The 10,701-nt window shown below is 46.8% G+C and overlaps 1 protein-coding gene across 3 annotated transcripts in view; it reads left to right on the plus strand.

The window, feature by feature from the left end:
• SMOX (spermine oxidase) overlaps nucleotides 1-10,701 on the plus strand; it is a 66,772-nt gene that overhangs the window by 40,243 nt on the left and 15,828 nt on the right. The window lies entirely within an intron of this gene.

Raw genomic sequence — 10,701 nt, forward strand, 5'->3', positions numbered from 1 at the left:
ATCTTGGAGCTATTTCCATAACAATACTTAAATGGACAAGTGATACAGTCTTGGACCCTCCCCATGTCCTGGATTTTCCCCACCAACTGTGCTAGGGAAAGTGGTGAAAGAAGTGGCCCATCACATAAGTATGGGGGATGAAAGTAATACTTAGAGTCTCTGGATCACAGGTGTAGGAATTTTGAAGAACTCTATGAGGGTGAAGGGCTGGAAATGTTTATTTGGTGATTGCATGTTGGGGAGCTTCAGGTGTGCCCAAGTCAGGAGGGTAGTCGTAAGTGCTGGAGGTAGAGTCTCTTAATTTGACATGGATGCCAGCTCAGGCTGGGGAGGGTGATTCATCCCATCAGGGAAGCAAAACCTCCAGAGAGTTAAGTAATGCAAGTAATGCGCCTAAGATCATTCAGGTAGGTGGTGATGCTGAGACTTGATCCAAGGTCTGTTTGGTGCCACAGTGCAGGCTTATTCTAGTTACTATGTGATAAAAAGAAGAGGCTGGTGCCATCAAAAAAAATCTTAGGCCATTACCAGACAGAGTGGAACTGGGTACAGCCACACTGGGAGACTGTGGTGGCAGGTTCTACTAAAGCAGGCCATGTGCCTGCCAGCATTTCCACTCCTGGGTATATACCGAAAAGAAATGAGTGCATATGCCCACCAGAAATATGTACCAGAGACTAGATGTACCAGGGACACAGGATGAGTTCCTTGCTGTGATTAGGTTCCTGAAACAGCCGTGGCATTGATTGAAACCCAAATGACTCTTAGTGGTGTCTAATATGGCATGCTCAGGCCAACACCTGTGCCTATGCCTGCTATACAATTTCTGTCACCTGTGGGAGGTCACTTGCGAGGAAAGTTCTTTCCTGGCACTGGATTCTATGTAGAATTTGTTGCATGGTTTCTTGTGCTGTGGGCATTAGTGAATCCATGGGCAAGGTGTTCAGTTATGGCTTTGTGGAAGCCTCAGAAATGTTCCTTCAGGGGGCCTGGGTTACTTGGCAAATACTGTCTCTTTCCACTGTTGCTGCTCTGGAACAGGTGAGGAATATTAGCTCCGCCTTCATGGGAGCCACTTGGAATGTCTGCCCTACCTACAAACAAAGGTAGGAGTGAAGTGCCTTTGGTTTGAGTCACTCTGCATTTGCTCGGGGCTGTCAGGATGAGCCCACAGGTGATCCCAAGGTGCAGAGTGAGGTGGGCTGCTGGTTCAGTTCTAGAGAACTGCCTGTCTAATTAATGGTCTGCCAAACATAATGGTATATTCACATGAAAGCCGTGTTTTCTCATAATGACCAGCTGGTGTCCCTTCTTCCATGCTTGGCCCTTTTAGCCTGTTCTCCACACAGCAGCCAGTGTGATCCTTTAAACTATATGAATCCAGTTATGTGCTTCCCTGGTTTCCAGCGATTCCCACCATACTGAGCATAAAAGGTGATTTCCAATGTCCTGTGTGATCTGTTCTGTGGCCCCCACTTCCTTCCGTGGCCCCCTTCTTTTGGCCCTAGCTGTCCCCTTTATCTGGAATGCTTGCCCCCAGGTAGTGCAAGTCTCTTTCCCTCATTGCATTCAGTTCTCTAATCAGCTGTCACTTCTCTAGGAAAACTTCCCTAAGCACCCCGTTTCACAGCACTCCCAGCACTCTTTGTCCCTCCCCTTGCCTGTTTCTTCATAGCCCTTCTCTTTCCATGATGTCATATTTTTTTTGTTTATTTATTTGTCCATCTGTCCCCCCCCACCCCTTCCCCAGGATGTAGGTTACATTGTCCAAAATAGTGCCTGGTATAGTGGGTTATCAATGAATATTTGCAGAATGAATGAACAAGTGAATGAAGAAGCTGAGCTGAATGGTGTCATCCCCCAGACCCACCATTGGTGCTGGCCAGCAGTCCTCGTGGGCTTCCCTTGTCAGCTCCCCTTCAACTCTGACACCTCCCCTCCCCCACCGTCAATAGGCACCATGGTCTCCTGCTTCACGGACAAAATAGAAGCCACCTGGAGGCAACTTCCTCGACAAATCTACAAACTGCTAGCCTTCACACCTGTCCTTTTAGACCAGGGGTCCCCAACCCCTGGGCCAAGGACCGGTACTGGTCTGCGGCCTGTTAGGAACTGGGCTGCATAGCAGGAGGTGAGCGAAGCTTCGTCTGCTGCTCCCCATCGCTCCCCATTGTTTGCATTACCGCCTGAACCATCCCCCCCGCTCCCCTGGTCTGTGGAAAAATTGTCTTCCACGAAACCGGTCCATGGTGCCAAAAATGTTGGGGACTGCTCTTTTAGACCTTTCCCAGGCACGATGGAAGTGTGTGACCCATCACTTGTGCATCCCATGCCCCAAACTCAGGGACTTTGCTTGTCCTTTCCTATCCGCATTCTCTCCACTCCATGCTTGCCACCCACACTTCAGTGTCCTCACATCTTTCCCATCACCAACCCTCATCTTACTCCCACTTTTCCTTGCCTCTCTTTCGGCCAAGCATTACGTTAGCATTTCCTACACTTGCTCTCTCTGCATCCTTACTATCCTCACCCTAGCAGTGGTTGGTGGGGGTCCTCAGGCCGCAGAGGGAGACACAGGAAGGACTGGGCTGGCTCTCCTTTTCATGGCTGGGAGAGGTGAGGAGGACCTCTAGGTCTGCGGAAGCACAACCTCATGGGCTGAACCACATCCTTTGGCGCCATCTGCTGGCCATTTTGGAATGCAACCCTCTTGCTGCACAGGGAACATTTGTGTCCTGGATTCTGTGAGCTTTTCTGAATAAAAAAAAAAAAATTCAATGAATCATAGAAAGTACCTTTAATTAATGCTGAATAAGTTAATAAAGTAAGATTCCCCCCCAATATTGGCCCCCAAGATATTTTCTTTTTTATTCATTCGTTCATTCACTATTTTGTTCATCCAGCAGACTTTTGTGTGCCAGCTTCTGTGCTAGAAATGTTTAATTATGCTTCAGTAAATAAGTTTATTAAGTAAATAAATAAGAAGTATGAACTTATTTTATTCCCCAAGTGAATCTGGACTGTATGATTTCAATTCTTTTAAGTTTGTTGAGGTTTGTTTTATAGCCCAGGATATGGTCTATCTTGGTGTATGATCTATGGTGCTTGCAAAGGATGTGTAGTGTGCTGTTGTTGGGTGGAGTGTTCTACAGATGTTGATCAGATCATGCTGGCTGACAGTGTTGTTGATTTCCTCTATATCCTTGCTGATTTTCTGTCTATTTCTACTGATTGTTGAGAGAATAGTTGAAGTGTCCAATTATAATTGTGTATTTCTTTATCCTTTCAACCCTATCAGTTTTTTTGTATTAATAGACTTTTTTAAGAACAGTTTTAGATGTACAGAAAAAGTGAGTATATAGACCCTACCTCCATTTTCCCTATTATTAACATTTTACAGGACTTCCCTGGTTGTCCAGTGGCTAAAACTCCACGCTCCCAATGCAGGGGTCCCGGGTTCGATCCCTGGTCAGGGAACTAGATCCCACATACTGCAACTAAGAGTTTGCATGCTGCAACTAAAGACCCCGCATGCCACACTAAAGACCCTGCATGCCACAAGTGAGGACCCCACATACCGCAACTAAAGATTCTGCATGCCGCAACTAAAAGATCCCGCATGCCGCAACTAAAAAAGATCTCACGTGCTGCAACTAAAAGATCCTGCATGCCTCAACTAAAGATCCCACGTACTGCACCTAAAAGATCCCGCATGCCGCAACTAAAAGACCCCACATGCCTCAACTAAAAAAGATCTCGCATGCTGCAACTAAAAGATCCCCATGCTGCAACTGAAAAAGATCTTGCATGCTGCAACTAAAAGATCCTGCATGCTGCAATGAAGATCCCATGTGCTGCAACTAGGACCTGGCGCAGCCAAATAAATAAATAAATAGATAGATAGATAGACAAAATATTTAAAAAAATCCAACTACAGAAAAAAATCTTACATTAATATGATGCATTTGTTATAATCAATGAACCAGTATTGGTATATTATTATTAAATAAAGTCCACAGGTTAAATGAATAAACTAATGTCTTCTTCTGTTCCAGAATTCTATCCAGGATGCCACATTACATTTAGCCATCATGTTTCATTAAGTTCCTCTTGGTTGTGATGTTTTCTCAGACTCTCCTTGTCTTTGATGATCTTAACAGTTTTGAGTATAGTCAGGCATATTGTAGGATGGACCTCTATTAGAATTTGTCTGATGTTTTTCTCATGACTAGACTGGGGTTATAGGTTTCTGGAGGAAAACCACAGAGTTAAAAGTGCCATTTTCATCTCATCACATGACCTTGATCACTTTGCTGAGATAGACTTTGTCAGGTTTCTGTACTGTAAAGTTATCTCCACCCCTACCCCCACCACCACCCACCTCCCACCCTGCGCCATCATACTGTCCTCTTTGGAAGGAAGTCACTTTGCAGCCCACACTTAAGGAGTTATACTCCCCTCCTTTAGAGTAGAGTATCTACATAATTTATTTGGAATTCTTCTACGTATGAAAATTGTCCCTTCTCTTCCCTTACCTCTCTCTATTTATTAACTTATTCAATCATTTATTTATATCAGAATGGACTCATGGATATTTATTTTATACTTTGGATTATAATCTAATACTACTTTATACTGTTGTTAAATTGTTCCCACTTTGGTCACTGGGAGCTCTTTCATTTGGCTCCTATGTCCCTTTGACATGCCCCCATCAATGCGTGGGTTTTTTTTCTTTTTTGGGCACTTCCTTACTTTCTGCACTATTAAGATGCTCCAGGCTTATCTTGTATATTTCCTGCTTCTGTCATTGAAACAGCCATTTCTCCAGGGAACCCTGATTCCTTTTAATAGAGCTTGTTCTGGCTCGGGGCAAAAGCTAGATTGGTGTTGCCAGTTGTGGTTGTTAATGGCAAAAGTGACCTCAGTTCTTCATTTCTCCCTGCTTTGCTGTGTGATCTTGCATCTCCTCCCACTAAAGAGGTTGTTATTGGCTGAATTATGTCCCCTCAAATTCATGTGTTGAAGTCCTAACCCAGCTCCCTATAATGGATTAAAGATTATTCAGCAAATATTCAATCTCTTTCCTCTTCCTCTGGGAGCAGAATATATTTTCCTGCCCCATTGACTTTGGGCTTGGCCATCTGACTTGTTTTGGCCAACAGAAAATGAACAGACATGATGTGGTATGAGCAGAAGCTCCCAGCATGCTTGCACAGTTGGGTTTGGCCTCTCGTTTACTTGCCATTTGTCATAAGAAGAACAGGTCCCTGATAGCTGATGTTTCAAGGAGAACATGGAGAAAGGGGAATAGATGTGAGCCTACAGAAGCCTGGAACCAAACCTACCGCCTGCAGACAGACACATAAACAAGAAAAACAAATGCTTGTTCTTATAACCTGTGAATTTAGGGGTGGCTTGTTTTGCAGCATTATCATGGCAATAGTTGACTGTTACACCTCTCTATGGGGGAGTCATCTAGCCCAAGAAGGATATTTCTAGGCACTAGTGATAGAGTGAGCAATGGCCCATAGACTGGGAAGCCATCCACGCTACAGGGTGGTACAGTTCCAGCAAAGGGGCCTGGCAGGAATGGGCCAAGGGATTCAGATTCCTGGAGGATTCATTTCATGGCTTGACTGTGGCTTAAGGAGCTGGAAGAGATAGAAGCCAGTGGCATTTTTTTAGTTCCGTTCTACCAGACTGCAGAAAGATCTTCTAACTGCCACTGCCCAGTTCTCAGCTCATGAGGAAGAAGTTTGTTCTAAAAATTCAGAGTTGCTGCTACTTCTCTTCCACCAAATGGAGAACCTGAGAAGCTACAATGTTTCCCTCTGCTCTCAAGGTCCCTTCTGACCCAGACCCACAAGTTTGGACAGTATTAAAGTCTTTGCTGAAGGTAGAAAGTTCCTGCAGGGAATCAGGAGGATGGGTGATCATTACTTTGTTCTCAGCTGCTCAGAAAACAATTCTTGGCAGTAGGACAGTCCTCGCTAATCTGATCATACCAGGTCTCCTCCTAAGTTAGGACTTTGCACCTGCTCTTCCCTCTGCCTGGAATGCTTTCTCCCAGCAATCTGCATGGTTTACATCATTACCATCTTCAGGCCTTTTCTCACACATCACCTTCTACCTGAGACCTTCCCTGGTACTCAAACTGAAAGTGCAACATCCTGTAGCCTCAACACTTCCTGTTCCCTTTCCCTGTTATATTTCTTTTGCTTATCACCATTTACTATATGTTTTGTTGTTATTACCTATCACTCCTGTCTCTCCTGAAATGAGAACTCCGTGGAGACTGACATTTTTTTTTAAATGGATGTATCCCCATTGACTGGGCACATAGTAGGTGGTCAGTGAATATTATAAAATGCATGCATTGTTTATTGATCGTCACCTGGCCATTTGTTACTGGTTGAGAGGCATCAGAGGGCACCTGGGCCCATCTGAGCAGGTGCATTTCCCACCTGGGGTTGGAGGAATACCAAATGCCTAATCTGTAAGAGGCCCAGGCATTTGGTACTTGTAGGCTTGTCTACTAGGGTGACTATTCCCTGAGAGCTTGAACATAAAAGCTCTCAAGACCGGCTTCTGAGGGTTCCACTCTGAAATTGGACCCATGATAAATGAGATTAGAGACAAGTAAAGCAAACTTCAAGGTACAGAGTAAGACAAAAGGCTGGGATTGAAGCATGAGATGGGAGGATCGAGAGGGATATATGATGGAAACAGAGGCACAATGCACTGGGAGATGGAACCCTGGCCTGGGGACCGATCTCCATGCCTGGTGCACTAAATAAGTGACTCTTGCTTTTAACTTCCTGGCTTGGTCTCTGAACTCACTAGTGACTTTCAGACCACAGTTTGACTTCCTATCAGGTTCATTTATCATCATGAGGACATTGGCTTGTGTGATAGTTAAATTATAGTTCCCATTAAAAATGAGCACATTGGCTTTGGGCTTATGATCTTCATGTCCTAGTGAGTTAGGCCATCTGTGTCAGCTTTTATGAGACTGTGGAACACTGTGGAACACCGACCAGACCCATTTTCTGGACCTGTAATACTGAGGACCTGCCCCTTGGCTGGAGGCAAGTTCATTGAGCAAATAATACCTCATTGAGCCTTTTGGGGCACAGCCAGCCAGATATTTCGTTGTGTCCCCTTTTACTTTTTACTAGTCTCTTTCAAAATCCCACACATTTGGTCAGTTAGGGAAAATGTCCTTGAGGTAGAGGGCTTCCAAAAAAAACCCCTTGTGTTATGTTTGTGGTGAGAGGGGGAACTGTTAGCTTATGCTGTTTCAGATTAGATAACTGTCACAGGCTTGCAGTGTGGTGACTCGCCTATGTGACAGACACTGAAAGCTGCCTGCCTGATATCCATTGCTTCCTTCTGCTGCCAGAATCGTGATTTTTTTCAGAACAGCAGTGTTTCCAACAGGAGGCAATGATCCACGTTGCCCTAAAGCAGGGTCGACAAACTTTTCAACAAATTTTTTTTTTTTTAATTTAGGCTTTGTGGGCCAAGAGATAACTTTCATACAATACACCTGTCATGAAATATTCTCCTGACTTTTTTTTCTCCAACCATTTAAAAATGTATAAACCCGTTCTTAGTTCATAGGCTGTACAAAGTCAGGTGGTGGGCTAAATTTGGCCCACTCTGCAGACCTCTGCTCTAAACCAATCACTCCATCTTGTTTTTTATTTTACCAGCCTCCCTCGCAGGGTGGGCATGGCACCCACTTCTGGCCCTTAAGACCCAAGTGGAGGTGTGCTGGGGAAGGGTGGTTTGGGGCAAACTTTATTATCTTGATAAAAGGAGGCAGATTCCATAGCCCAGACCCTTCTCCGTTTTTCTCCCCCTTGAATATGAATGTGAGTTATTGTGCCATTGGTCATGGTGAAGCAACAAGGAGGATAAAAACCAACACACCGAAGACTATGAAGCAAAGACAGTAAGAGCTTGTGTGTGTGACTTACACTGCCAGAAACTACCTACTTCATAAATTGTCAGGTGAGAAAAATAATGACCAATGTTTAAGCAGCTTCCTTATTACTTGCAGCTGCATTTTTAACTGATCCAGTGTGCTAGAGATGTCCTTCATTATGTGTTCCACCCCTCCCCCATCTAGGAGAATTACTTTGCCCACAGACACCGGTACACAAACAGCTGTGTTTTGTATCACATGCTCCATCTCATTCCCATCTGCCTGCTCAGCTGTTCAGACCTGACCTCAAATTAGTCAATCCATAGGCTGGCTAGTGAACCATGATCTTTGTGGCTGGTCTCAGGAATGAGAGCTGAGACTCCTATGGTTTCTGGCAGGACAGAAAAAGGTGGATGCAAACAGCATGATGGAGTCACATGAATGGCGAACTCCTGGAAGGAATGTCCACAAATGTCATGGGTGAGGTACTCCTCCAACGCATCCTTCCCTCCTGCCCCTGGCTCTAAAAGCTCAGCCTGTTGTGGCCCCAGTTCCTGGATTTCTTCTTGGTTCCAAATTCACCCTGGAATTCCTGCTTCATTCTTCTCCAGACAAGAGCAATTTGAGAATGTAGGCCAGGGGCTTGTTCAGCACTCCCTTTGTTTCCCTGCTTCCACCAAGGGGTGGATGGGGGAAGGGAAGAAACGCCAGCCCAGACCTGCAGGAGAGCTGAGTGCAGCCCCACTTCCCAAAGGTACCACCCCCAGCACCACCTGGGTCCACTGGGCTCCCCAGAGAGTTATTCTGAGCTGAGAGGCTATGGGACGGATTTAGCCTTTACAAGCATCTGGTTTTGTGCTTCGCTGAACCACAAGAAGAAGAAAAAAAAGGAAATTCTTTTCCAAGTGGACAGTGAACATGTAACCTCCTGGGGGTATGACAGGATGGGAATAGAAACAGGGTCAGGAGGGCACTGAGGAGTCAGGGATCTGACAGGTCACCAAGGTCCCAGACCTTTCCCCAGGACCTGTCAGTGCCTGGAGCAGGAGGGACTAAGGGACTAGCTTGTAGTGGTGGTAATTGTGGTGAGGGGCCTGCAGGGGAGAGTGGGGCTCCAGGTGGGAGGGGTGGGTGGGCTGCAGGGCACCTGGAGCAGGAGGACTTCTTTCTGCAGAAGTCCAGGGTGTAGCTGGCTCTCTGGCTGGGGAAGAATACAGGCTCTAGCCCCTTGAGGACTGGTGGAACCAGCTGAGGGGAGGGTCTTGCAAAGATGGTGATGTCAGCCAGCTATCAGGTTGGCACTGGGGCAGTGTCCCAGGCAAGGGTAATGGGGCAACTCCTTCAATCTAGTATTTAATGAACACTTATACCTAGTCTTGAGCAGCCCAGGGTCAGACAGTCCACTTCCTCATAGTGGATGAAGACATGGATTCTATCAGTGGACTCTAAGCCAGGATGAGCTTGGTGTGAGCTACTGGAGAGGCTGAGGGCTACTCAGGGCTTAATTCTGAACAGGGGGTCTGGGAAGAAGGTCTTGGGAAGATAATGGCAAGTGGAGAGGGCGGGCAGGCTCAGGGCCTCTGGGAGCCTGAAGCCTCAGCATCAGTGGCCTTGTCATGCCTGCATGGAGTAGAGGACATGGCTTTGCATGAGGCCGGTGGGCTTGTATTTGGGGTGTCTGGGGTCATCCAGGGGAGGGTGAGCACGCATTTAGAGCTAGAGTAGACCCTTGAGATCCATTTATGTACAAGTGGTCATTTAGATGATTTGGAGTGGATGAGATTGGGTAGCAAGTTGAGATAAGAAAAAAAAAAACCCTGAGGGACACTTAAGGGCATAGAGAGGCACCTGCACAGGAAGGGGGGGGAGAGAGAGAAGGGGGGGGAGATGGAGGGAGAGAGGGAGGGAGGGATGGAGAGAGAGAGAGGGGGAGAGAGACGGAGGGAGGGAGAGAGAGAGGGGTGGGGAGAGGGATGGAGGGAGGGAGGGAGAGGGGGAGAGAGAGAAAGGGGGGAGAGAGAAAGGGGGGGGAGAGAGAGAGAGAGAGAGAGAGAGAGAGACTGAGAGAGAGAGAGATTGAGAGAGAGAGAGTATGTGGTCAGGGGACCAGAAGATCCCAGGGGTGTGGTTCAGGCTGGGAGAGGAATATTTCAGGAAGCAGGGAGCAGCCACCAGTGTGGACTATGGCAGAGACGGGGGTGGGGAGGAGATTGGGGAAGTGAAAGGTCCCAGGTGACTTGCAAAAGCAGCCCTGGGGGATGCTGGGACAGAGGTCCTGGAAAGAGTGTGGGAAGCAAGCAAGATGGGTAGCAAGAGCCCAGCTGGAGAGGGAGGGTAGACTGGAGCTGGGGCCTTGGGAGGGAAATGGGAATGCAGCTTTCTAAGGAATTGCGTGTGTGTGTGTGTGTGTGTGTGTGTGTGTGTGTGTGTGTGTGTGTGTGTGTGTGTGTGTGTGTGTGTGTGTGTGTGTGGTGGGGGGAAATTGGGCAAATACCAGTGCCCTTGGAGGCTTGCTTCTGTTTCTGTCACATTTCACAAGACCATCCTCCTTCCCACTCACAGAATCCTTCAGGCTTCACTCAATCCCTTGAGGATTGTGTAAAGGAACTCCTAGTCCCATTTTGATGGGTACTGAGAGTCTTCCCGCTCCCCCAGTCACCTTGACATTTCACAGGGGCCTCCTGCAGTTTAGGGCCCCATTTTTTATATGCACCTCAGGCACAGTCTCTTTAATCAGTTGTATGGGCTGGGCTGGGGTACCTGAGGACCTT

Source organism: Orcinus orca, chromosome 16, assembly GCF_937001465.1.
Source record: "Orcinus orca chromosome 16, mOrcOrc1.1, whole genome shotgun sequence".
NCBI classification, from domain to species: domain Eukaryota; kingdom Metazoa; phylum Chordata; class Mammalia; order Artiodactyla; family Delphinidae; genus Orcinus; species Orcinus orca.